The 24,072-nt window shown below is 49.6% G+C and overlaps 1 protein-coding gene across 1 annotated transcript in view; it reads right to left on the reverse strand.

Annotated features, from left to right (window-relative positions):
• LOC144172261 (beta-1,4-N-acetylgalactosaminyltransferase bre-4-like) overlaps positions 1 to 23,838 on the reverse strand; it is a 124,565-nt gene extending 100,727 nt beyond the window's left edge. Inside the window, exon 1 of the mRNA XM_077701017.1 lies at positions 23,756 to 23,838. The gene's annotated coding sequence lies outside the window, so the exon portion shown is untranslated. The remainder of the gene's footprint in view (positions 1 to 23,755) is intronic.
• Positions 23,839 to 24,072: the final 234 nt, after the last annotated feature.

The raw sequence follows: 24,072 nt of genomic DNA on the forward strand, positions 1-24,072 counted from the left end.
GTCTGTAGAGAGTCCTGGCCAGATGTACCGACTGCGAATGCGGTCGTAGGGTTTTGCATAACCAAGATGTCCTGCTGTAGCTCCATCATAAAACGCCTCTAAGATGGCTCTCCGTAGTGGCTGAGGTACCACAGGGACCCAACTGCTGCCTTCAGGATGATGGCTGCAACGATGAAGAATTCCTTCTGCAAGCCAGAAATTCTTTAGCTGTCGGCGTAGATGGCTGTTGGAAGGTGGGGCGGAGCCGTTCATCCTCTTCATTATGGTACGACAATATCTTCGCTTCGCTGGATTGGCGGCAGGTTGTCTGGAATATCAAACATTGCGGGAAGAATAGGTGTGACCGGAAGAGCAGCTTGGTATGCAAGGGAGGCAGATGCGGACGATTGAGGCAACGGGCAGAGTGAAAGAGCGTCCACGCCTATGTGTTTCTACCCCAACTTGTAGGAAACGGTAAAATCATACTGCGGGAGACGGATAATGTGAAGACCCAGGCGTTCGGAAACGTTCTTGAGCGTGGACAAGCACCATAAGGCGTGGTGGTCAGTGACGACTGTGAAGTGCCGGCTGTATAAGTAGGGCCGGAACTTTTGAATGGCCCACACAACAGCGAGGCACTCCTGCTCCGTTATGGTGTAGTTCTGCTCTGCTGAAGTGAAGGACCGGCTGGCCTAGGCGACTACTCGCTCCCACTGGTGAGAGTCAAGTTGTAGCAAGACCGCGCCGTGCCTCGGTCACTGGCGTCCGTGTGCAGAATGGTTGGCGCAGCATCATCAAAATGGGCAAGCCCTGGACTCGATGTTAGGGCGTCTTTAAAGGACTGGAAAGCCAGTTGGCATTTCTCAAACAAAAGCGATGCCATAACGCAGGAGGTGGTGCAGGGGAGAAGGAATTGTCGCAAAATTTTTTATGAAGTGGCGAAAATAGGACGCTAGCCCGGGGAAGCTCCGGAGATCTTTCTGCTGTAGTGGTCGGGGGAAATTTAGAACGGCAGAAATATTCTCTGGGTTGGGTTGGATTCTGTTTTTGCTGACGACGTGTCCTAATATACTTCTATCGAATTGCGGGCAAAAGTACACTTTTTTGTATTCAGCGGAAGTCCTGCATTGGAGAGGCATCTAAGCACTTCATCTAGACGTTGCAGACGTTGATCAAACGTAGTCGAAAAGGCAACGAGGTCGTCCACATAGCAAAGACAGCTTTTCCATTTGAGCCCGCGGAGCACAGTGGCAATCATTCGCTCAAATGTCGCAGGGGCATCACACAGACCAAAGGGCATCACGTTGAATTCGTAGAGGCCGCCTGGAGTAGCGAAGGCAGTTTTTTCCTTGTCATCTTCGTGCATTGGGATCTGCCAATATCCAGACCCCAAGTCGAGACTAGAGAAGTATTCGCCCCTTGGAAACTGTCCAACGCGTCATCGATTCGAGGCATCCGACAAACATCCTTTCGAGTTATCTTATTTGGCACACTGTAGTCAACAAAAAACCGAACGGAACCATCCTTCTTCTGCACAAGCAGAACCAGCGACGTCCATGAACTTGATGAGGGGCGTATGACATCGCGCTTGAGCATGTCAGAAACTTGTTCTGTAATTTTACGTTCGGGCGAAGATACTCGGTACGGACGACGGCGTACAGTGGCTGAATTGTCGGCTTCAATACGACGCGCGGCGACAGACGTATGCTTGAGTGTGTTGGAAGTAACCTCGATTGATGCGCTGTTTTTTATCAGAACGGCCACCAATTATTCCGTTTGTGCCGCCATGAGGTCTGGGCTAACAGTGGCAGCGATGCTAGGCAGCACCGCCGAGGGTGCCGAATCCCGCATGCGCGAAGGTGTAATGGTGGTAGACAAGATAGAAAGAGGTTCGCTGTCAACTACAGAAGCAACGGCCTTTTCCTTGCGCAGCAATATTGGCTCACCAGTGGTGTTGAGCGTTGCCAGAGCTGCAAGGCCCAGCGAAAAGCGAAGGAGGCAGGTAGACATGGCGATTCCGCGGGGAATCAAGCGGCTCGCTGAAGAAGCTATCACGTCGCCTTCAGAAATTTTTCCCGATAAAACCGTCAGGACTTCTTCGCTACCGGGCGGAAGGACGTGGTAAGCATGCCGAATCAAAACCTGACTTCGTAAGGTCGCAGCAGTTGAAAACTAGGGATCGCTGATTTGAATGGCTGGGTGGCGACAGGATATGACGGCGGAAGCTGAGGAGAGAACGTCCCTACCCAAAATAAGTTCATGAGAGCACTGGGACAGGACTGCTAATTGGATATGATGACGATCTTTCCCGATGAACACTCGTGCAGTACAACTGGCGACAGGTTGCATATGTCCATTTGCATTGACTAACGAAGGGCCAGAGTAAGGGGTCTTCACGTTTCGTAGACGAGAACAGACTTTAGAATCCATAAAAGAAAGGCTGGATCCGGTGTCAACTAAAGCTTGCGCGCAAATACCTTCCACTTTAACAGCAGACACACTTTATGGGCGCTCTGGAGGAGTTTCAATCAGTCAAACGATGCAGTTTTCCCTCCACAAACTGCAGCACCTAGTTTTCCGATTAGAGGTCGGGGTCACGAGAGACGGGGTTAATGGGTGAAACGAACCGACGGTAAGGCGAGGTGAACGACGCCTCGAGTCACTGCCACTCCGCGAATGGTCGAGTGAGTCCTGAGGAGGCAGAGAACGTTGTTCAGGAGAGTGGGCAGGTCCTCGAGGCGCGTAACCTCGCCGTTCATCTTGATGGCTGCGTCGGCAGAAACGCGTGATGTGGCCTCTTTTGCCGCAGCAGAAGCAGACCGGGCGTTTGTTGGGACGAACCTCAAGACATGATTACTAAACAGCGCAACAAAAACACGGACTATAGCTGAGGTACACAGGACGAGCGCTGATTTGGCGAGTTGGTTATCCATCATTACTAAACAGCGCAACAAAAACACGGACTATAGCTGAGGTACACAGGACGAGCGCTGTCCATCATTACTAAACACCGCAACAAAAACACGGACTATAGCTGAGGTACTTAGCTGAGGTACGGACTGTAGCTGAGGTATAACTCGCCCAATACTGCACTTTGCTTAACTACGTTTGGTCAAGACATGGCCGCCAGGTCGGATACACACTCTGAAAGGGACGTCGGGGCGAGACGGCTGCTAACTGGCCGAGCATGGGCGGCGGTGACGAAAGTTCAACTGGCGCAACCGGTGGTCGTTGAAGTGCGTCCGCGTAAGAAGCGCCTACGGGAGCAACTGCATGGTGGACTGTTGCGAGGACTGCTAGTCATTGATGCCAACTCTTTTTTGATGACTTCTCGCAAGCTAGTTGCTGGCTGGGAGCAGGGGTCACCGTGGCACGCTGGATGGATTTTGCAGCGCTAGGGCAGTGAAGGCAAACTCAGCGATTCCCTTGAGGACATGCTTGACTTTGTCTGCTTCCGACATATCCGAGCTAACCCACAGCAAAAAGCGAGGACTTCCTTGATATACGACGCCTACATCTTATCGGGATGCTGCATCCGGGCTTCAAGTTTCTTCTTTGCTACATCTGAGCGAGCGGAAGAAACGCCGAAAAGTTTCTGAATCTCTTCGATGGAGGTAGCCCAATCGGTTATCCTTGCCTTGTTATTTAAATACCATGTTTCGGCTGCTTGAAACAGGTAGAATCAGACATTTTGAAGCTTGAAACCGTCGTGCCACCTGTTAAAATGACTGACCCTGTTGTGCTGTTCCAGCCAGTCCTCGACATCTTCGCCACGAAGGCCACGGAAAGACGGGGGTAGCGCTTATGGTAGATCAACAGGAATGGCGACGAAGCACAAGCTTATGCATTCGGCGCGCTTTTTCGCTCCATCGGAGGAGTTCGCGTCGACAAAATGCGGCCGGAGCACAGCACCAGGGGTGCAGGGGGACTAGGTAGAGGTCGGGATCAAGCGCCACCTTCACCACTTGTTAGGAAACAGGATGCTTCTCTCAGGGAGGCAGCAAAGTGAACGGTTCCTTTCTTTACTGTCCAGAACGCGATTACTCAACCAAGCAATTTGTGATAATGATTATGTTCAAATGATGATTGTAATGGTTATGGAATGGTGAGAGGTTGACCACACCGGTGGACAGTGGACGGGCACGGTGTGGGGCAGTTCACGGGTGCACAAGTAAGCGCTAACAACAATATTAAATAAACAAAAAAAGTAAGGGCGTAAACGTGGTGTGAACGTGTGGCATCAAAAGAATGTCTCCTGTAAAGCGAAAGGCGAACAAAGTAGATTTTCTGCAACGGTATACATATTAAATAATTTCCGTTAACGTATTTACACCCGTGCATGCATTTCCTTTGTGAATTTCTCTTTTGGTGCAGTCTATATTTCGCGTTTAACTGGCAGGGTAAAGCTGCACGAATTTATGTGCGTCATCAATGTTTCCCATTTGTCTTTGAATGCGGTCCTTCTGTTTCCAATTTATGGCGCTCTGAATGTGTGGCATGAATGCAGTCTGCATACGGTGAGTACAGTCAAACCCGGCTATAACGAACTCGGATAGAGCGAATTATGCTATATATCGAACAAAAATATTTCAGTTACAGAAATACATGGGGAAAATATTCCTTATAACGAAGTTCACATCCGATATATCAAACTCTGCGCGCCTAGAATGGCTGCCGAAATGCATGGTCTCGAAGAGGCGATTGAGATGTGGATTGGCCACGACCACGGAGCAACAGCCACGACTGAGATATTGCGCCTCGCACAGAGTGACGTGATGCCCGACACTTTCCGTAACTGTTTCTGACGCGCCGGACTCACGATGAAACCCACAAATTCCGCGAGTCCGGACCAAGACAGCAGCATCGGTGAACTGTGGGAAGAGCTCTCCAGCGTTCCCGATGATGTCACGAGTGAAAGCCGTCCGACGCTTACAATGAAGCGCTTTCGGCAGTCGATGTGCTCCGCCAATGCTTTTTTAGATTTTGGAGGACGCGGACTCGAACTGGTACAAACAATGTTTCGTGTAGAGAATGCTATGCTAGTTGAAGCCGCCAAAACGAAAGTGAAAACTAAAATCACCCCTTTTTTGCAAAGTAGGCAGTTAAGGCGGAAAGTAGCTTTAAATTTTAAATAAATCGATTATTTCGTGTATGGTAATGGCTAATTTACTGTGTTCGTTTCTGTATGCGGGGATGGCGGAGTTGGGAGGGGGGGGGTGTGGCTCCCGCGGATTGCGAACTCGTAACAATAGGTTCGTTATAAGCGGGTTCGGCTATATCGAACTATTGGATATATCTAACTAATCGCAGTGCAAATTGCAGTTCGCTATAAACGGGGTTGACTGTAATATGGATATTGTTTATAAATTTCAGGCTTGTCTCTGCGTTGGCAAAACATATGCAAAATTTTCATTCGCTTTGCTTTTTTGAAAGTGTTACGATTATTTAAAGTTATACTATTTACGATACTTGTGTAACCAGGCTGTATTAGTGCGGATAAACATTTTCTTGAGTTCTAAGGTTTTTCTGTAAAGCGGGATTCACACGATGTAGAAACCCTATCTTTTTGGGCCGCGGGACCCACTCACGTGACCGGTTTTAGGCTCCGCCCCTCGGTGGGGATAGCCCGCGGTGGCTCCGCGAAAGAAAATGCCTCCGCATGTTTTCGCTCAACGGCGGTGGCCCTCAGCGGGGAATGGAACCTGTTCCTCGGCGCTGTCGTCAGCTGGTCACTCCGCGCAGCTCCGCACGTGTGGATGCGCCGCCAGGCCGGATAATCCGGGCACGTGCTGTTGACGTCACATATCCGTCGGCCTCCGTGAGAGCGTTTCTCCATCGTGTGAATCTCGCTTAACGAGGAAATCCACAGGGCTCTATTCTATGGCCATTCTTGTTTAATATGTATTAATAAATGTGTGTTCTGTCACAGAAACGAGTCTCCTGTTTCCGTATATATACTACACCGTTCTTGTATCTCGTTACTCTCTTTATAATTCAGCGACTCACTCCCTTCAAACAGATGGTATTGCGGTTATCTGCTGGTAGTCTTACAAAGTAATTTTATAGACACGCAAAAACAAAATGTGTGTTTCCGCAATCCTCCCAAAAAATGACTGCACGCCGATTATACTCTATAACTCAAGGCTCAAGGTTTGCTACCGTATTCCTCTTCCCTATTCGATAACTGTGAGATATCTAGGTGTATAGTATGATAACGGAGTGATTTGGAACACCCAATTGACCTACGCTTGTAATAAGCTTCGATGTGTATCTTGCGTTTTGTGGTATGTACGCTCCTTCATGCCAGTCCCGACGGGGAAAGTGTTTTAGATGCAACGCATCTCTTTAACTCGCCTTGTCCCGTGTTGTCGTGGCGTAGTCCGCATCCCTCCCCCTTTCTCCTCGCCGCGGCAGCTGCGCGCTCCGCCGCTCTCACTGCAGCGCCATCTGTGCGTCAGCGCGGTCAGCGCGCAGCTTGCGCTCGCTCCCGTCGCCGTGCCAGGTGTGCGTTAGCGCGCAGCTTGCGCTCGGTTAAAAATTTACGCCATCTTCCCGCGAAGGGAACCATGGGGTAGATGCGACGCATCCGGGGTGAACATGCTGCTTAAATAGGATACACAAAAACAGCAATCCATACGCTGACATCGCTAACATAACGGAAACGCAACGGAAACCCCCGATGCGTCGCATCTTCCCCATGGTTCCCCTCGTGGGAAGATGGTGTAAATTTTTGCACACCCTGGCGTACAGTATTCTTATGTATGAAATATCTTCATTCTAAAATTGGTTTTTCACCTGCCGTTACAAAGTAAACTGCACATTAAAAAACATTATCCTCAGCGTTGCATACATGATAGGTATCCCCGGTAATTTTGATTTCTTCACTTATTTCCGCCTGCCTACATTTGATGCCCGCGTATTTCAAGCGATCATCTTAAAAAACGTCTTCCGCAGCTCCTTCTTTTCCCCTCGTGTGCCGGTGCGAGCGTTCAGGCACAGTCCTCGATTCGTTATACCGCGTTGTAACACAAGTTTAGGTTCCCATGCTAGAACTGATTACGTACCAGACATTTTCAACTCCTTACCTAGCCAGCTGTTTTCTGTTTCCTCCCTGCGTGGCCCGAGAATTTACGTGCGTAAGAACTTTTCTGTTTTGTCTACCTTTGACTAAAAGCATTAATTTACTCTGCTTACTGCCCGGTACACCAGAACAAGCGTTGCATGGCTTGGGATGACCCGATGTTTATTTGTACGTTTAAAGAGATGAAATAAAGCCATTACTATTACTTTTCCGTATTTGTTTTACTTATGCCTAGAGAAGGCAAGCCTGGCAAAGCGCGCAGAAAGTTAGATGGACAGATGTGATGATGAAGTTTGCCGGGATAATTTGGTCGCAGCTAGTACAGGACTGGGGTGATTGGAGATTCATGGGAGAGGCCTGTGCCATGAAGTGGGCGCAGATAGGCGGATGATGATGTTTACTCTTACTATTACCTTGCTTCACAAAGCAAACTCTTTTTACCCGCAGGTCAAGAGAGCACCAATGTTCAAGCACTGACGGCCATACGTTGTTCTGTTGCTGGCTTGAAAATGTTCACTAGCAAAGAATCGTCTGGCCCCGTTGATGAAACCTTCAGTTTCGCGTGCGAGACGTACGGAGACTGTCAAAGTACTCGCTCATATATCGTGATGCTAATAATGGCATCCACTGTTCACCTATTTTTAAGGGCGGTGTTAGATATATGCCTAAATAAGGTTTTATTCTTCTTTGGAATTTCGTCGGCGCGCATGTCCTTGGAAAACGGGGGCGGGTATAGGAATGGAATTAAAGGCGCAATAATTGCCATATTATATCACCTTCAGAAGTGCGAAATCCGCGTCTCGATTGTTTTTTTTTTTAATTAAATAACACGAGGAGTCTCGGCCGTATAGTAAATGGCAGCTTATTGGCAAGAACCCCTAGGTCAAAGAGAAGCGTTAATTGTACATCTCCCCGCAGATTAAGCGCACGGGTTTCGTCATATACCTCCGACGTCAGTTGATAATTCGTCATAAATCAGCAACTCTCTGCGACGAAGCAATTGCACATCTCCGACATTTCCGAGTGGAATCATGCACATCGTTAGCGGTATTGACGGCGAGTAATTTGAGCGGTAGCCAACCAAATCAGTCTCAGGTAGAACGCCCGTCCTTTCTTACACTGTCTTTTCTGCCAGATACTTTCATCTTTCAACAATGTTATAACTTGCAACAGTTCCGCTAGCAGGCATTTGCCAAATTCAGCGCTCCAACGTGGGAACGCAGATTTGAAGGCATGCGCCGGAAGCTTGACACCAACCGGCAGCTCGGGAATTAAGAACAATCGCACTACATTTCAGTGTATAGGCGTTTCCTAGTAAGTGCAACCAAACGGGGCAATGCGCCATCTAGGGGCGTGTTTGAAGATATATTCTCGTGTTTGTGGCACTGATTTTATTTGGTGTGAGTCGTTTTGTCTCGTGGTGTAGTGGTTCCATTACTACGTAGCAAACATCCAAACCTGGGTCGAATCATGATGCCGGTGTTTTATTCTTTTGATGATTTGTCGTTGAGAAAGATTATTCATTTTTCTCACGCATATAATCCCTTTATCACCATCTTAATCATTATAAATTCGTTTCCGGGTAGTTTTCATTACGTCTAGGTCAGTTTTAGCTGCGGTTTTTGTACACCATTGAGGTTGTGCCATTTTTGAAGTTGGTTTCGGCTATTTTTGTGGAATATTTTTAATCACCGCGATTGTTTCCCTGTTGGGCGGGTCCACATTTTCCCCCATCTGAATGATTTTGCACGCTTCAGGCTTGTTTCGCCGATTCATATAGGTCAACAAAGGGTTGGCTGAGCTTGCTGTGGCGGGAATTTACGTAAGTTATTTTTTACCATTTCATTGCTTCTTCCATTTTCCGAGAGGTTTGCTGTTATTTATTTGAGTTCTGGTAGTTTTGTGTCCTTTAATCAGTGTTTCTTCTGTCATATAACCCTCATAACAAGCTAAGATGAAAACTGGTTTGTCTGACTAGGAAACGCATATGCGCCTACGGGTAGCACTTGCTATACTAACATACCTGAAAAAATAACAAGACTGGTTCTTGTTTTATGCATGAGGTGGTATCGGAGCAGAGGTTCTCTTCAACAATGTCCGTGTGCACGATCAAATACTGTATAGAGGGGTAACGCTCGCACCATACTGTGCTTACAAAATGCGCCAAAGCCTTTTCTGGACCTAAACATAAATCATGAAATATGCCAGGTCACATTCCCAGGCTCTTATATTTAAAAGATTCCATTATTTCTGTAAAGAGATCGTACGCGAGGTCGTCATGCTGTGTTTTTCTACACAATTCGAAGCGTTGACGTTAGCTGAATCCTTTGCCATCCTATAGTATCCTTTGAAAAATGGCCAGAGCCTTTGTTCGTGATATTGCCGCGAACCATGTATGGGTTTGTTTATATATTGTTTGTTTTTACTGCCGGGCCAGGCCCGGCTGGGTTATCTGCGTTCCAAAGAAAGCGCATCTTCCTTTCATTACATTTATGCCGCACGGGCTATCACATTGAGATAAGCAGACTGTTTCCCCTAACGTCACTAGCCCAGAATTACCTTCTGGGATCTACAATGTACTGGATGTGAATCTAATGTTCCAGAAACACTTGTGCCGAAAGATAAAAGCCTGCAGAGCAGACGCGCGGCATTCGATTCGACGACACGCGCCTGCGCAAGTCACTTTGTGGACCGCTGCTTCGCCACCTCTGTATTCTTTTGAGTTGTTAGGGGACAAGTTCGCTCCAATAAACTTGCTCTTCTTGAAGACAACTGCGTCGTCTTTGGCCACGTTACATCGGGTAAGGTGCTGGTTAAATGCACCCTACGCCCTCGTCAAACCGACAAAAAAGTCCCACTCGTGCCAGCCGCCGACAGCAAGATCTTCAGCCGGAGTTTGGGCTCATTCCAGATAACGTGAAGAAAGAAGACGTCGTGACGACCACCATATTCAACGCAGGCACCATGACCAGCACTACCCTCGTTCTTCAACAGCCCCAGAACCACCATCGTTCCGGGGATCCCCCGGAGAAAACCCTGAGGACTGGTTGGAGAAAGTGGAGCACGTCCGCATCTTCAACAGGTGGGATGACGAAGAAACTTTCCGCCATGTTTTCTTCTACTTACAAGATACGGCACGAACGTGGTTTGAAAACCATGAAAGCTCCCTAACCGACTGGACTCTCTTTAAGATGGAGTTCCTCAAAACATTCGCCACCGTTGTGCGGAAAGGGCGAGCAACCCTTTAGTTGGAAACGCGCACGCAACACCCCCACGTAGGGGTCGTGATCTTCGTTGAGGAGATGAAGCAACTATTTAACCGCGCGGACCCGAAATGACAAAAGGAAATAAGTTACGCTTCTTGATGCGCGGTGTGAAGGAGGAACTGTTTGCTGGACTTGTCCGCAACCCGCCCAAAACCATCGCCGAATTCGTGACTGAAGCCAGCACGATTGAGACGGCTCTCGAAATGTGTGCTAAGCAGTATATCCACAACATTGTTGGCGCGGCCAATGCGAGCTACGTCGACAACATGCTGATTCCGGCTGATAGCCTACGCGAAACCATCCGCGCAGTAGTAAGAGAGGAGCTGCAGAAACTTCTCCCCACGCCGCCGCAGCCCCACGTCGCTTCCCTTACCGACGTGAATACGGACGAAGTACAACAAGCATTGGGAACTTCTACGCCATCCGAAGTGCTCCACGAGCCACAAGCTATGTCCGACTCCGCGGCAGTTCCCCTACCCCGCCCTGCTCCAACACGTCGTCAACAGGACCCGCCGTACCGCCTCCCACTGTCGCCCGCCCGACCCCCGGTAGCCCGAAACCACACGCTAAGTAAGACCGACCTGTGGCGAACGCCCGATGATTGACCGCTGTGCTACCACTGCGGAGAAGCCGACCACATCTACTGTCGCTGTCCCTAGAAGAGACTCGGTTTTCTAGGGTTCTCCGTCGACGCCCCACGCCCCCGATACGGCTAGTGCCCTGCTGAAATCGAAGAATACCTCTCCAACACCAACCGAGGACCAGCCTGCTTTAAACGTTCACTGTCGCCGTACCTGTATCAGTCACCGAACCACCGCAGCACTGCTGACTTTTCACGTGGAAGGTCCCCCCGCCAACGCGGGGGAAACTAAAAGCAGCAACTTCTGGAGGTGAAGTTGCATGACCGCGGAAAAATGAAAACCCTCAAACGACGCAGCGACTCGCACACTACCATGATTCACGACATGCCCTCAGCCCGACGACCCAATCTAACCCTGACGTAACTCCAGAACACGACACAGCAAAACGGCTCGACGCTTACCCGATATGACCGAACCTGCCGCTGAGAACACGATGACGACGACGACGCATACTACCCGACGGTCGACACGTACAAGCTGAGATACGACGCCCCGACGCACCTAAATCTCGAGGGAAGCGGCGTCCGACGTTCAGCTGTCCATCGACGGCTTTGATGTAGTCGCCCTCATATACACGGGTGCCGACTTCTCAGTAATGAGCGGACCACCTGCGCCTAAGCCGAAGAAAGTTATGACCAGATGGGATGGTCCGCACATACGCACAGCAGGAGGCCACCTCGTTACGCCGAGTGGAACGTGCGCATCGCGCTTCACTATAGACGGCACAACGTGCTCTGCCGCGTTAGTCATATTGCCTAACTGCTCCCGGAACGTAATTCTCGGAATGGAGTTTTTGACGGACAGTGGTGCAATACATGATCTACAGACCAAGTCCATAACTTTTTCCTCCGATCACTCCATGACGCCACAGTCGAACCCCGAACACCGTGCTGCTGTAAGGAACGCCGACGATCATGTCACCATGCCACCTCGCGTAAGCTTGATGGTCGTCGTCTACTGTAAAGAAGCTGCTCCTTATGTGGAAGGTATTATAGAGAGTGACCAAGGGTTGCGTCTCGGCCGCGGTGTCTGGGTCTCAAGAGGCATCGCGATCTTTAGGCAACGCCAAATCCAAGTTTTGGTCACTAATTTCACTGAGGAGTACCCGCATCTGCACAAGGGCGCTGAAATTGCGTTCCTCGAAGAAACGCAAGATGCAAGTGACGTGATCGCGGTTGCCGACTTTGAATGCGCAGGCGTAGATGCTTTCAAGCTGCGGCATCCTTTCGACGGGAACCCCGCGCTGGCGCAAGAAAATCGGGACAAATTTTTTTATTTGCTGCGTCGCTACTGCGAGTGTTTTTCTTCAAACTGAAACGTACAGCCGGTAAAACGCTTGTCTATAACAGCGATTTCAACTTCAACCAGCTACATCCGAAAACTGCCGAAACATACTCGTCCCAAACATGTCGGAGGCAAAAGCGAAAGGCTAAGACTTGAGAATTCCGCAGTAGTTTTATTCAAATCCCGCTCCGGCGGGGCAGCATAGGGCTGAGAGTACGAATGCTGTGTTATAGACAAGCCTTTTACCGGCTGTACGTCAGACACCCCTAGCAAAGCACCGAATTATAACCGAAGATCGAGACCGACGTACCCCACAGTCACCGTACCGCGTATCTTCGCACGAGCGAGAAGCCATCCGGACACAAGTCGAAGGCATGCTAAGCGACGACATTATACAGCCATCGGAAAGCCCCTGGACTACTCCGGTCGTACTCTTGAAGAAAAAAGACGGCACGAAGAGGTTCTGCGTTTACTACCGGCGATTGAACATCACCAAAAAGGACGTGTACCCCTGCCACGAATCGATGACGCCCTCGACTACCTCTGCCATGCGGAGAACTTCTCATCGATGGATCTGAAGACAGGCTGCTGGCAAATTGAAGTGGACGAGAGAGATCGAGAGAAGACTGCATTCATAACCCCGGACGGCCTATACGAGTTCAAGGTGATGCCGTTTGGGCTATGCGTGGCGCAAGCAACATTTTAGAGTCATGGACATGTGCTAGCTGGCCTGAAGTGGCACACCTGCCTCGTATACCTCGACGACGTTGTGGTATTCTCCTGGACGTTCGACGAACACCTTGCAAGTTTGCAGTCTGTACTCGAGGCCATCCGTACGCCGGGGTTAAAGCTGAAGCCGTTAAAGTGCCGCTTTGCATACGAGGAACTCAAGTTTTTGGGCCATGTCGTCAATGCTGCGGGAGTCCGGCCTGACGCGGCGAAAGCTTCAGCCATAGCGAACTTCCCCAGACCGAAAGATAAGAAGGGCGTGTGGAGATTTCTCGGACTATGCGCATACTACAGGCGCTTCGTCGCAAACTTCGCCCGCATTACAGAGCCCCTCACCCGCTTGACGAAATATAGCACCCCTTCCAGCTGGGAAAATGACCAAGAAACTGCCTTCTCCGAGCTGCAACAATGCCTTCAAAGCCCGCCTGTGCTTGCGCATTTCGATGAAAACGCCGAAACGGAAATGCACACGGCCGCTAGTGATATAGGCTTGGGTGCCGTCCTCGTACAAAAGCAAAGCGGTGCGAGAAAGTAATCGCCTATGCCAGCCGTGGTCTCTCCAAGGAAGAAAGAAACTACTCAGACTCTGAGAAAGAGTGCCTCGCGATTATGTGGGCCATTTCTAAATTTCGACCATACGTGTATGGAAGACCATTAGAGGTTTTGACAGACCACCATGCGCTGTGTTGGCTCGCCAATTTCAAGGACCCCTCTCGCGGTCTTGTTAGGTGGAGCTTATGCCTGCAAGGTTTCGACGTTTCAGTAGTCTACAAATCCGGCAGGAAAGACTCCGACGCCGACTGCCTGTCCCGTGCCCCCGTCGTCCCACCACAAGACTCCGATTAAGAGCGCGCGTTCTTCGGAGTCGTGGCAGAGAGCGACCTGGCCGTCCAGCAGCGTGCCAACCCCGATCTACGCGTTATGATCGTCTACATCCAAGGATGCAACGTCGCCGTGCCCAGGGCCTTCAAACGCAACTTACCTGCATTCAGCCTGAAAACTCTGTAACCCTGAAGACTTTCAGCCCCGGAACGAGAGCGAACTATCTTCTTGTCATCCCTTCAGATCTGTGTGACGAACTTTCAAGAGTCCACGACGACCCGTCTTCCAGACATCTCGGCACACCTCGCACAATTGGGAAAATCAAGATGAAGTACTAGTGGCCCCGCCTTTCATCCGACACCACCCACTACGTCCGCAGCTGCTGTGACTGCTAGCGACGAAAAACGCAACCGACGAGACCCGCCGAAATTCTGCAGCCGATTTGCGTGCCATCTACGCCCATCCAACAGATTAGAATGGACCTTGGACCCGTTTCCTACATCCCGATCTGAGTACAAGTGGATTGTTGTAGCTACAGACTACATGACGCGCTACGCAGAGACCGCCGCTGTTTCGAGGGGTACTGCACAAGAAGTCGCAAAGTTCTTCATAAGCCAAGTTGCGCTGCGACATGGAGCCCCGGAAGTCCTAATCATGGACCGCGGAACGGCCTTTACTGCGGAGCTGATGCAAGGTTTATTACGATATAGAAACACGGATCACCGAAGAACGACGGCGTACCACCCCCAAACGAACGGACAAACGGAACGCCTGGACAAGACAATCGCGGATAAGATGTCAATGTAGGTCGACGTCGAACATGAGACTTGGGACGAAGTGCTCCCGTATGTCACCTTCGTGTACAACACGGCTATTCATGAAACTACGCAGATGACGCCGTTCGAGTTTGTCTACGGAAGACGGCCGACTACGATGCTCGACGCCATGCTTCCACAGGTAGAAAACGACGACCTCAACGCCGACGTACAAAGATACTTTCAGCGTGCGGAGGAGGCCCACCAGCTGGCTCGAGTTCGTACAACGGACCAGCAGCTGGTATTTGCCGGGCGCTACAACCTCCGACGCCGAGACGCCTAGTACCACCCTGGGGATCGTGGATGGGTTTGGACTAAGTGAGAAGCTTCTGCGACGGTATTTAGGACCCTACCAGATTCTACGACGTGTCGGCCAACTTACCTACGAGGTGATCCACGATGGTGATTCCGGAACATCACGATGACGCACGCGGCGCGAAGTCGTCCACGTAGTTCACTTGAAACCTTACTATGCAAGATGACGGACTGTTTGTTGTTCGTTCATACTGCCTTTTATTTTAGCATCGGATCGATGCACTCTTCGAGGGGGGGGGGGTAATGCCGTGAACCATGTAAGGTTTGTTTATTTTTTGTTTGTTTTTACTGCCGGGCCACGCCCTGCTGTGTTATCTGCGTTCCAAAGAAGTGCATCTTCCTTTCTTTACTTTTATGCCGCACGCGCTACCACATTGAGATAAGCAGACTGTTTCGCCCTGACGTCACTAGCCCAGAAACATCTTCTGTGATCTACAATGTTCTGGATGTGAATCGACGGTTCCAGAAACACTTGCGCCGAAAGATAAAAGCCTGCAGAGCAGGCTTTTCGACGACACTCGCCTGCGCAAGTCCCTTTGTTGACCGCTGCTTCGCCGCCTCTGTATTCTTTTGAGTTGTTAGGGGGGCACAAGTTCTCTCTAAAAAACGTGTTTTCCTTGAAGACAACTGCGTCGTCTTTGGCCACGTGACAATATGCATTCTGGATGTTTTTACCATGGTGTAATCGGATGGAATGGCGGGACTCCACGTTTCATGGGCGATCGCTTTCATATGGTGCGCACGTAAGCATAAAATTTCCGGGACGTTGTGTGCTGGTTGAGCTGAATGTCAGCGCTTCAGAATAAAGCCCTATTTTCGATATCAATGCAAGTGCAACCTGTTTTCTGTATGAAGCACGGTAGGCCAACACTGAAGGCCCCTTTGAATTACTACCTTAAGAGTGAATCAATAAACCATTCAACGCTGCGATCAACGCTGTCTCTCATATTTGAATTCATCTGTATTTTGAGGTGTCGATGGTTACATCGTTCATTCCCTTGTTTACAAATTTGATTGGGGAATGATAGAGATAACTCGTAGATACCTACATATTGATCCACGTGAAGCCGTGGCCCTGGCTAAAGTTCCACGGGAAAGCGACAAACAGTATTGCCCAGAGACACGGAAGGAATGAGTTGAAGAAAAGGCTGACGAGAAATTTATTAGTTCAAGAAAAGGCTGACGAAATATTCATTTCTACTATCGAATCCGAGATCGCTCGGCGGTACGTTGGGTGTGCACTTTAGGAGTACATTCTGCGGTATGAATGCCAGCCATTCACAGCGAAATATGTTCGCGAAATGGCTGAAAGTCACTATAACGGCTGTCCTAAATCACAACAGCTGCTAAAGTGCAGCTCCTGTCGGTGCTGATATTTTTTACCCTATCGGGAGAATGCCACATCGCGCATTTAGGCTTTCAGAAAGAGACGGCATCTAGTCTGGTGTGGTAAATGCCAACGTAAGAAACATGATCTATAAAAGTGTCGGAACTAGACCGTAGTCGCAGTCAACAAACTCATGAGGGCCGTCGCTTGGCAGTACGGCCCCACCTTACCTTTTTGTTTTAACACAGGCAGAATGATCGCACAGAGAGAAAATTAAATGCCATTTGTGGACGAATTGTGGATATGGTTAGGTGTATTGCTTTTGGATCGTATAGGACGAGGAACGCATTCATAAATCTTTTCGCTCTGCTATAGACCATCCCATTTCAGCTGCAAATATGGCTCCCCGACACTGTAAACAAAAATGAAAGAAGCTTACGCTCACGCGTAAGACTTCACGGTAGGGAAGCTGCACGCAACCTTGACAACCACCAAGAAAGTTTTAAGGTCCCGATTGCAGCCTGTTTGCTTCTTCTTCGCTGCACAACGACATCTACTCCATCATTGTTGCTATAAGTGCGACCTTCCTTTATTTTTTTTTTGGAACTTATAGTATCTAAAGGAGGAGCAGCTGGAGGAAAAAACAACTTTTATTGTCAAATACAATGCGTTAAGCTTACGATGGGGTGGCTCCCTCTTCACGGGTACCATGTGCTTCCAGTGCCTCCAGGCCCCTGTGGATCAGTCGGAGCTGGTCTTTCAGGGCGGGGCTGGATAGCTAGATCACCCATCGCTCGTCAAGGTTGAGGGTTGTAGGGGGATTACTTATGGGTACAGGTGTTGGAGAAAATGAACTCTCCCATGACGTGCTGGAAGGTGCCTATTGCATTGCAGTGAAGGCATCTGTTCTTGTATATTTCTGGGTACATTTTATTCTGGAGGCAGGGGTGGGGAAAGGAGCCTGCCTGGATTTGCCTGTATATCGCTAGTTCTGGTCTAGTCAAGGAGAGGTTGGGGTGCGGGAATGTCTTGTCTTCCTACCATCCCTGTAATACTTGACTATATCTGTGTAGCTGATATTGGTTGCCATCTCCTTCCCTTCTCACCGGTGGCTCGGGAGTTGAGCACTCGGGCTTGTTGATGAGCATATCTTTCGCTCAACAGAGGAGTGGGCCGGTACCCAAACTAATTTATTTGTTTTTTTAAGAGGCGTTGCATTTTGAGGATTTTTAGAGCCGCAAGGGATACCTAACCAGATCTGTATTTCTTGTACGCAGCTTGTGAGTCCGTAATGATCTTGGTGAAGTTAGGTTGCAGGAGTGTGAGGGCTATCGCCACTTCTTATGCTTCCTCCGAAGATGGATTGGTTACCGATGCCCAGGTGACCAGCTTGTCCAACCCGGTGACTGTGACCGTTGCCCTTGTGGAGTGATTGGGTAGGGAGGCGTCTGTGAACAGGACATGGTCGTCTTCCTCCAGGGTCCTGGAGAGGGCTCTTGCGCGGGCCTCGCGTCGTCGAGCGTGCCTTGTGGGGTTCATGTTGCGCGGTAATGGTTTGCTTTCCATCCTCTCAGCCTACTCTTCGGGTAATGGGCCGTGACGGGTATAGTGGGATTCTTGCCATCCGATCTTGCGGAGGACGCTTCTGCCCGCCTTGATATGGCTAAGGCGGGCCCTTTGATTGGACAGGTGGGCTTCTATAAGCTCGGCTACTGTGTTGTGGACTGCCATTTGTAGTAATTCTGTTGTGATAGAATTTATAGGAATACCCAGGTCCTGCTTCGTGGCTTTCGTGATTGTTGTGTCAAGTTGTATTACGTCATTTTTCAGAAGTTTCATATACGGCGCTGCGTATATAATTCATGAGATAACAAACGCCTGAACGAGACGCAAGGTGTCTATTCCTTTAGACCTTTCCGCCTGTTGGCCACTCGCTTGATCATGTTCAAGATGTGGTCTTACGCGAGCTTGATTTTTCTGATCATAGCCGTTGCCTTGCCGTCTGCCTGGATCAGGAGGCCATGGATTCTGAGTTGAGGTACCGGAATGGTCCGGAGCCCTTCCAGAGTGATTCCAATTTTTTGATCGTTTCCCTGATGTACGTGGTCTAACAATGGTCAGCTCTGACTTTTTAGGCGAACAACAAAGGCCACAGGCCCTCGCATAGCTGTTGGCGGTATCAGCTGCTTTTTGGAGCGTGTCTTCGATCCATCCATCCGACCCTGCCCTCGCAGTCCAGAGGGTGATGTCGTCGGCATACAATGCATGTCCCACGCCATCATTGGACTCGAGAAGCTTGGGCAATGGCAGGAGAGCCAAATTGAACAGGAATAGGGAGAGACCCAAACTTTGCGGCGTTCCTCTATCCCCCAGGAAGATCGGTTGGGATGTCTTCTCGCCTATGCTTGTCTTGGCCATTTGGTTTCTAAGAAAGTCTCGGATATAGTTGTACGCTCTCACTCCGCAACACGTGTTGCGTAGGTTGCGGAGGACACTTTTATGCATGACGTTGCCAAAGGCACGTTTGAGGTCGAGCGCTAGTATCGCTCACAGCGGCTGTTTTGTTTCCCGCTTGATTACTAGCTCGTTAAGTGTACGAAAACATCTTGGGTGCCTAGGTGTTGCCTAAAGCCATACATAGGTCGCGTATTCAGCAGCTTGCTTGTTGAGTTCATGGATGCGTCTGCGAAGTTTCCTGTTGTGTCGTTGTTTCTTCCAGTGTCTGGTAGGGCTGTGTCGTTCTTCGCAGAAGTGGACAAGCCTTGCGTCCATAAAGGGTGTCTGTAGTGTGGTCCCAATTTTCTGGGTGCATTTCGCCACAAGCTGTATTTGCGCCTTGTCCCATTCCCCATACCGTCTGGCGCTGTTTATGTTCTCATATTCGTCGGATGCTTGCCTTTGTCGAAGCTTGTCCCAGTCTGTTAGCTTGGCTGTTCCTATTCTTGCCTTCAACATGGGCCCCCTGATCGTGATGTTTAGTATATCGTGGTTCGACCCCAGGTTTACCCCCGTGTTCTGCCACAACACGTCCGAGGTTCCACTCAGCAGGGTAAGGTCTGGAGTGGTGTCTCGGGTCGTACCTGTGCCCATGCGGGTGGGAGTGTCTGGTTGGTTGAGGAGAGCTAGGTTGTGCTGATCCATGAGGTTCACCAGCACAATGCCTTTCTTTGAGCAGAATTTGTAGCCCCATATTGAGTGAGATGCATTGAAATTTCCTAATATCAATAAAGGCCGGCTGCCCGCCTCTCTCTTTCTATCGAGTAACGTTCCCTCTATGTCTAGGTCCTTCTTAGAGGGCCGGCAGCATGCGTTGAGTATAAAGATGTTTTTGCTTCCTGTGCTCCTGCTGTGAATTTCCAAGAGAACATGTTCACACCCTCTCTGGCCGGTCATGTGTTGCCTCGTAGCTATGTTGCTTAGAACGAGGATTTCCGTGCTTTTCTCACTGCAGTCGGTGTATGTTATGTACCCCGGGAGTTTTGGTCTCGATTTTGTTTCTTTTATTGCAAGAATATCCGGCTTGCCTTCTGCATTATAAATGTACGGCTGAAATTCACCTATTTTATCCTTTATTCCTCAACAGTTCCATTGGCCTAAGGTCGTTGTATCTTCCTTCCTGTTCTTATGTCTGTCCCCCATCTAGGCTCAGTTTGGTGGCCATGAGACCACTTTCCATGCATGGTTTTCCATATGGCCCTCCCTTTTTGGGTTTCTGAGAGGTTAGAATCAACTGGTTGACATGAGCCTCGAGCGTATCGAACTTGGCCATCCTGGACGTTACCAAGCTGAGCTGGCTGGTAAGCTGTGCGACCATCGCTGTGAGGGCTTGGATGGACTGTGCCCACGCCGGCTACTCCGATGGACGCGATTCAATTTTTTTTGCCTCCATTGCTGTCACAAGTGGCTCTGATTGAGCGTCCGTCTTGGCAATTTTGCGTTTTGTGTCATCCTTTCTGCTTTTCGATTTTTCTAACTCCTCTATGCGGGCAAGAAGCGCGCTGATTTGCTTATTCTGCCTAGCTATAAGTGCTTTAGGTTGCGTGCATTCCTCACAATCTCTCGTAGGGGTATTGGAAAGGGGAGGGAAATCTTTGTTGCTAAGAGCGATACGAGATCTATCTGCCCAGGCCACCTGTTTAATGGCGTTCTTGGCCGGCCTCTGTCTCCGGGTCTTCGACCTTGAGCGCGACTCCCGGCGGCGCCCGCTGCAGCTGCTCCCGGCCACGTAACCTGGCGACAATGCCTTCGAGCCCGGCCTTGAGCCACAGCTGCTTAGTGAGAGCGATCAATGTTCAGATGTGTTACTTCTTGTGTTCGTGACGGTTGCATTCATGGCTATCTACGTGAGGTGGTACTTGCGGCAAGATTTTTATTCTCGCGGTTTTCTTTCGAATATCTGGCTACCGTGCACAGAAAAAATCTGTATAGAGACCTTCTTGACATCACCTTGCCGACTCCTTTGTACCGATCCCTATACAGTGCAGGGCCAGGACAAGATGTGTGTCAGCGTGGGAAAAAAATGACTGTCCCGCGTTATGTAAAGTCTTTTTTCTTTAAATTACACGTGGGAGTATTACCTGTTAAAACTTGGATGATTGAAAAAGGTTTGTTTGTTCCCTGTGGCCCTGACTGCTTGGTTTGTAAAAAGCCAGAAACAGTAGAGCACGCATTCATAGACTGTTGGGACGGGGTGTTCCTGTGGGACGTTTTGCAGAGAACAATAAAAAAGGATTTCCCGTTGGATAGCCATGCCATCAGGTTCTTGGCCGTTGAAAACGACGGCGGCGTACCGTATGATCTTTTGATGTTGCTGGCGCTGCATAGTATATGGCAATCTCGAATGGCAGTTCGCCATAATGATGTTGATGTGAAACTGAGCAGATAGTTGTTCTGCCAGAGTGTACGGGAGATCTTAGAAGTGTATAAAGCCCAACCATCTCTACCTGACTGGTTAAATTTGTTGGAAAGTGTGGCATGGCTTCGGCCTTTTTAACAAGCGCGCACTAGCAAGTGGCGTGGTGATGTCTTTCCGCGCTTTGTAATCCTTTTTTTTGTTCTTATTGTGTATACTGAAGACAGGCAATAGAGAAAACAAAAAAAAATGCGCCACAGCTGCTTCTCCGCCCTTTCCTTTCGTCACGGTATAGAGAGCGGTTCCGGTTCCGTGACGTACTGGTCTCTCCTGACGTGGTGGGTTGGAGGCTTCTGGTGACGTGTCGTTGGCGTTCCTCCGCTCCCACTGACGTTTCCGTACCACGTACGGGATCTTGAAGCGAGCTTTACACAACTTTCAAGAGAACGTGTTGCTGGGCGTGTTGGTTGAGGTCCGTAGCGCCTGTCCGTGTCTTCTTTCTTGTGTGTTGTGTATTTGCGCCACTCAGTATTTGTTTACACACCTTGTCGGCGGTCAGATTTTGCCTCGCGAGAGGTCACACTTGGGTGTACACGTATGCAGTTCATCGGGGTTAGGAGCACCGCATCCTCGGCAAATGCGGTATGTCGGATTCGGGCAAACATCCATGCAGTGACCCAGGTGACGGCACAAGTAGCAGATATCTATGTGCTTCCTGTATAACGAGCATTTGAGGAGCAGGCCCCCGTATCGAACGTAATTCGGCACCTTGGGTCCATTCAAGGCGATCACAACAGACATCATATTGCCGATGCGGTTGGCCTCTAAAGCAGTAGGATTAAATTAGTTGACGATGTTCTCGTTGATTTCTTGAAGCGTGTCTCCTAGGGGGACGTCTCGCATGACTCCCTTGCTCATGCCGTTCGCCTTGAGGGGTGTACGCTATGGTGTATCTTCCTCGGTCCGAGCAAGTGTTGCTGCGATGACGGCGAACAGCGGAGCTTTTTTTTTGTGAGGGGGGGGGGGGACAATTTTGGCCGATCTGCCTAAGTTGGTACGCTTGGCTTGACAGGCATGACCGGTACAGTGGCCGGCCGCCGCGAAGCACGCACTCACATGTGCTCGGCCTTTTCTTGGTTTTGTTAACTGCCGGGCGATCGCCGAAATTTTGGCCAATCCCTCTAAGTGGTTATGCTTGGCTGGAAAAACTGATGCCGGGGACGATGGGCGGTCGCCGCGAGGCATGCACACGCGAGCGCTCGGCAGTTTACTGGTTTTTTTAAAGGGAAACTGCAAGTTTTTCCAACATTTTGGAAATCTTAAATTCGTGCACAGCGAGTCACCCAATAAACACAACACTTAGATTAGGGATCGCAAAGGACCGCAGCCAAAAATTACTACTCTATGCCCATCAGATAACTTGAAAATTCGTTCAAAAGATTTTTCTCTTTTTCCCGGCCTTGACATTCTTCGACGGCCCTATTTACGTCAATGAGTCCATGAAGCGGCTGTTGGCCGGTTTTCTTCAGTTGCTGCAATGAACGATTTTAGATAGCAACCTTAAACATAAAGCCACAAAAACAAAACAGAAACGGAAGTCGTATCAGGTGCGACGAGCAAATCACGCAGTGCTGCTCCGTGCTGGCGATAACTGTAGCTTTCGCTATGCTTCCAGACGCGAACGAAATAGTGAAAGAGTTTATCAAAAGTGTTGCATGGTTCCTTTAACGGCCGGGCGGTCGCCGCGACGGACGCACTCATATGCGAGTGCTCGGAGTCGGTATTACTAAGTGCGGACAGGCAAAATTACGATTTGTTAAACAGCTTGGTGGTTACTATAAAGATCCAGCCTTCTTTTGTGGGAGACCATGTATGTCTTAAATTGTATCGAACAAAAATTGGCGGACCTTGTAATATTGGTGCAAGGTTGCAGAAGCAGCAGATATGGCCACCCCTCTCCATTCGGTGGAGACCCGGCTGTTCCACCTGGCCTGGATTTCAAAATTTTCCGAGGGGAGTTCTCTGTGACTAGCAGGCCCGGGCTGGTTCGCCCGCACGCTTTCACAGATCTCCCAATGTGGACCGCATAAGCACGCGCTAGAGCCCGTGGTAACCGGCTTCGCGAACTCGGGGTCTGCAGTGCGAGCTCGGCGTTTGTGCTCGCCACTTCAGGCACGAATGCACGTGAAAGGGGGGGGGGGGGGGAAGGAGAACAGCACGTCTCGAAGAGTGTTCTCGAAGGTTGAGCTGGCCCACGCCGGGTGCTCCTTACAATAGGCGCACGCTGATTGCGTTCGGTATTTTTTGTATTTTTTTCTGGTTACGCTGGATGGCGTAACTACAATCTTAAACAGTTCTTCGGTTGAAAGTAAAATTACACCTGAATCGCTCCTGCCGCATACTCTGTAAACACTACTGGTTTTTCGTTTTTGGAATAGCGCAAAAAAGACGCGGACAACACGTAAGCAGCCCATAACGCTGTATCCTGCAACGTTGTGTGCTTTTTACATCCTCTCGCCGTCTTTTTTGCACTGTTCGAAGAATGATTTACCAACATTCTTAAGCTAAACCTTAGCGACTGGTTTCTCACGCGGCACCTGCATGCGTCGCATCAACCTCGAAAATAGATTCGAAACACACGTACCTTGCACGGCATCAATGTATCCTCGGCGGCAACAGCGAAGCTGGTGGCATTTGTAAGTAAATCTGCTCTCGGCATAAGCCCAGGTGTCGTCTGGAAATTTGTGATGCCAACATCTGGCGTTGGTGAAGGAAACCTAGCAGGCGCCATGTCTGCGGGTATGACATTAATTGTGTCCCAAAGCCGCATTCAAACGCACTGGTATTGAAGCGTGCGTGTTGATGACAATCGTGTTATTCCATTTGTTTTTATCCGAAGGCTCAGGGCAGAGCTTGAAGGGACCATGAAAGGCACCCTGCAACGCTTTCGATAAGCGCTTT

The sequence above is a fragment of the Haemaphysalis longicornis genome, unplaced genomic scaffold (assembly GCF_048455015.1).
Source record: "Haemaphysalis longicornis isolate Haplotype H1 unplaced genomic scaffold, Haemaphysalis longicornis Haplotype H1 scaffold_20, whole genome shotgun sequence".
Lineage (NCBI taxonomy): Eukaryota > Metazoa > Arthropoda > Arachnida > Ixodida > Ixodidae > Haemaphysalis > Haemaphysalis longicornis.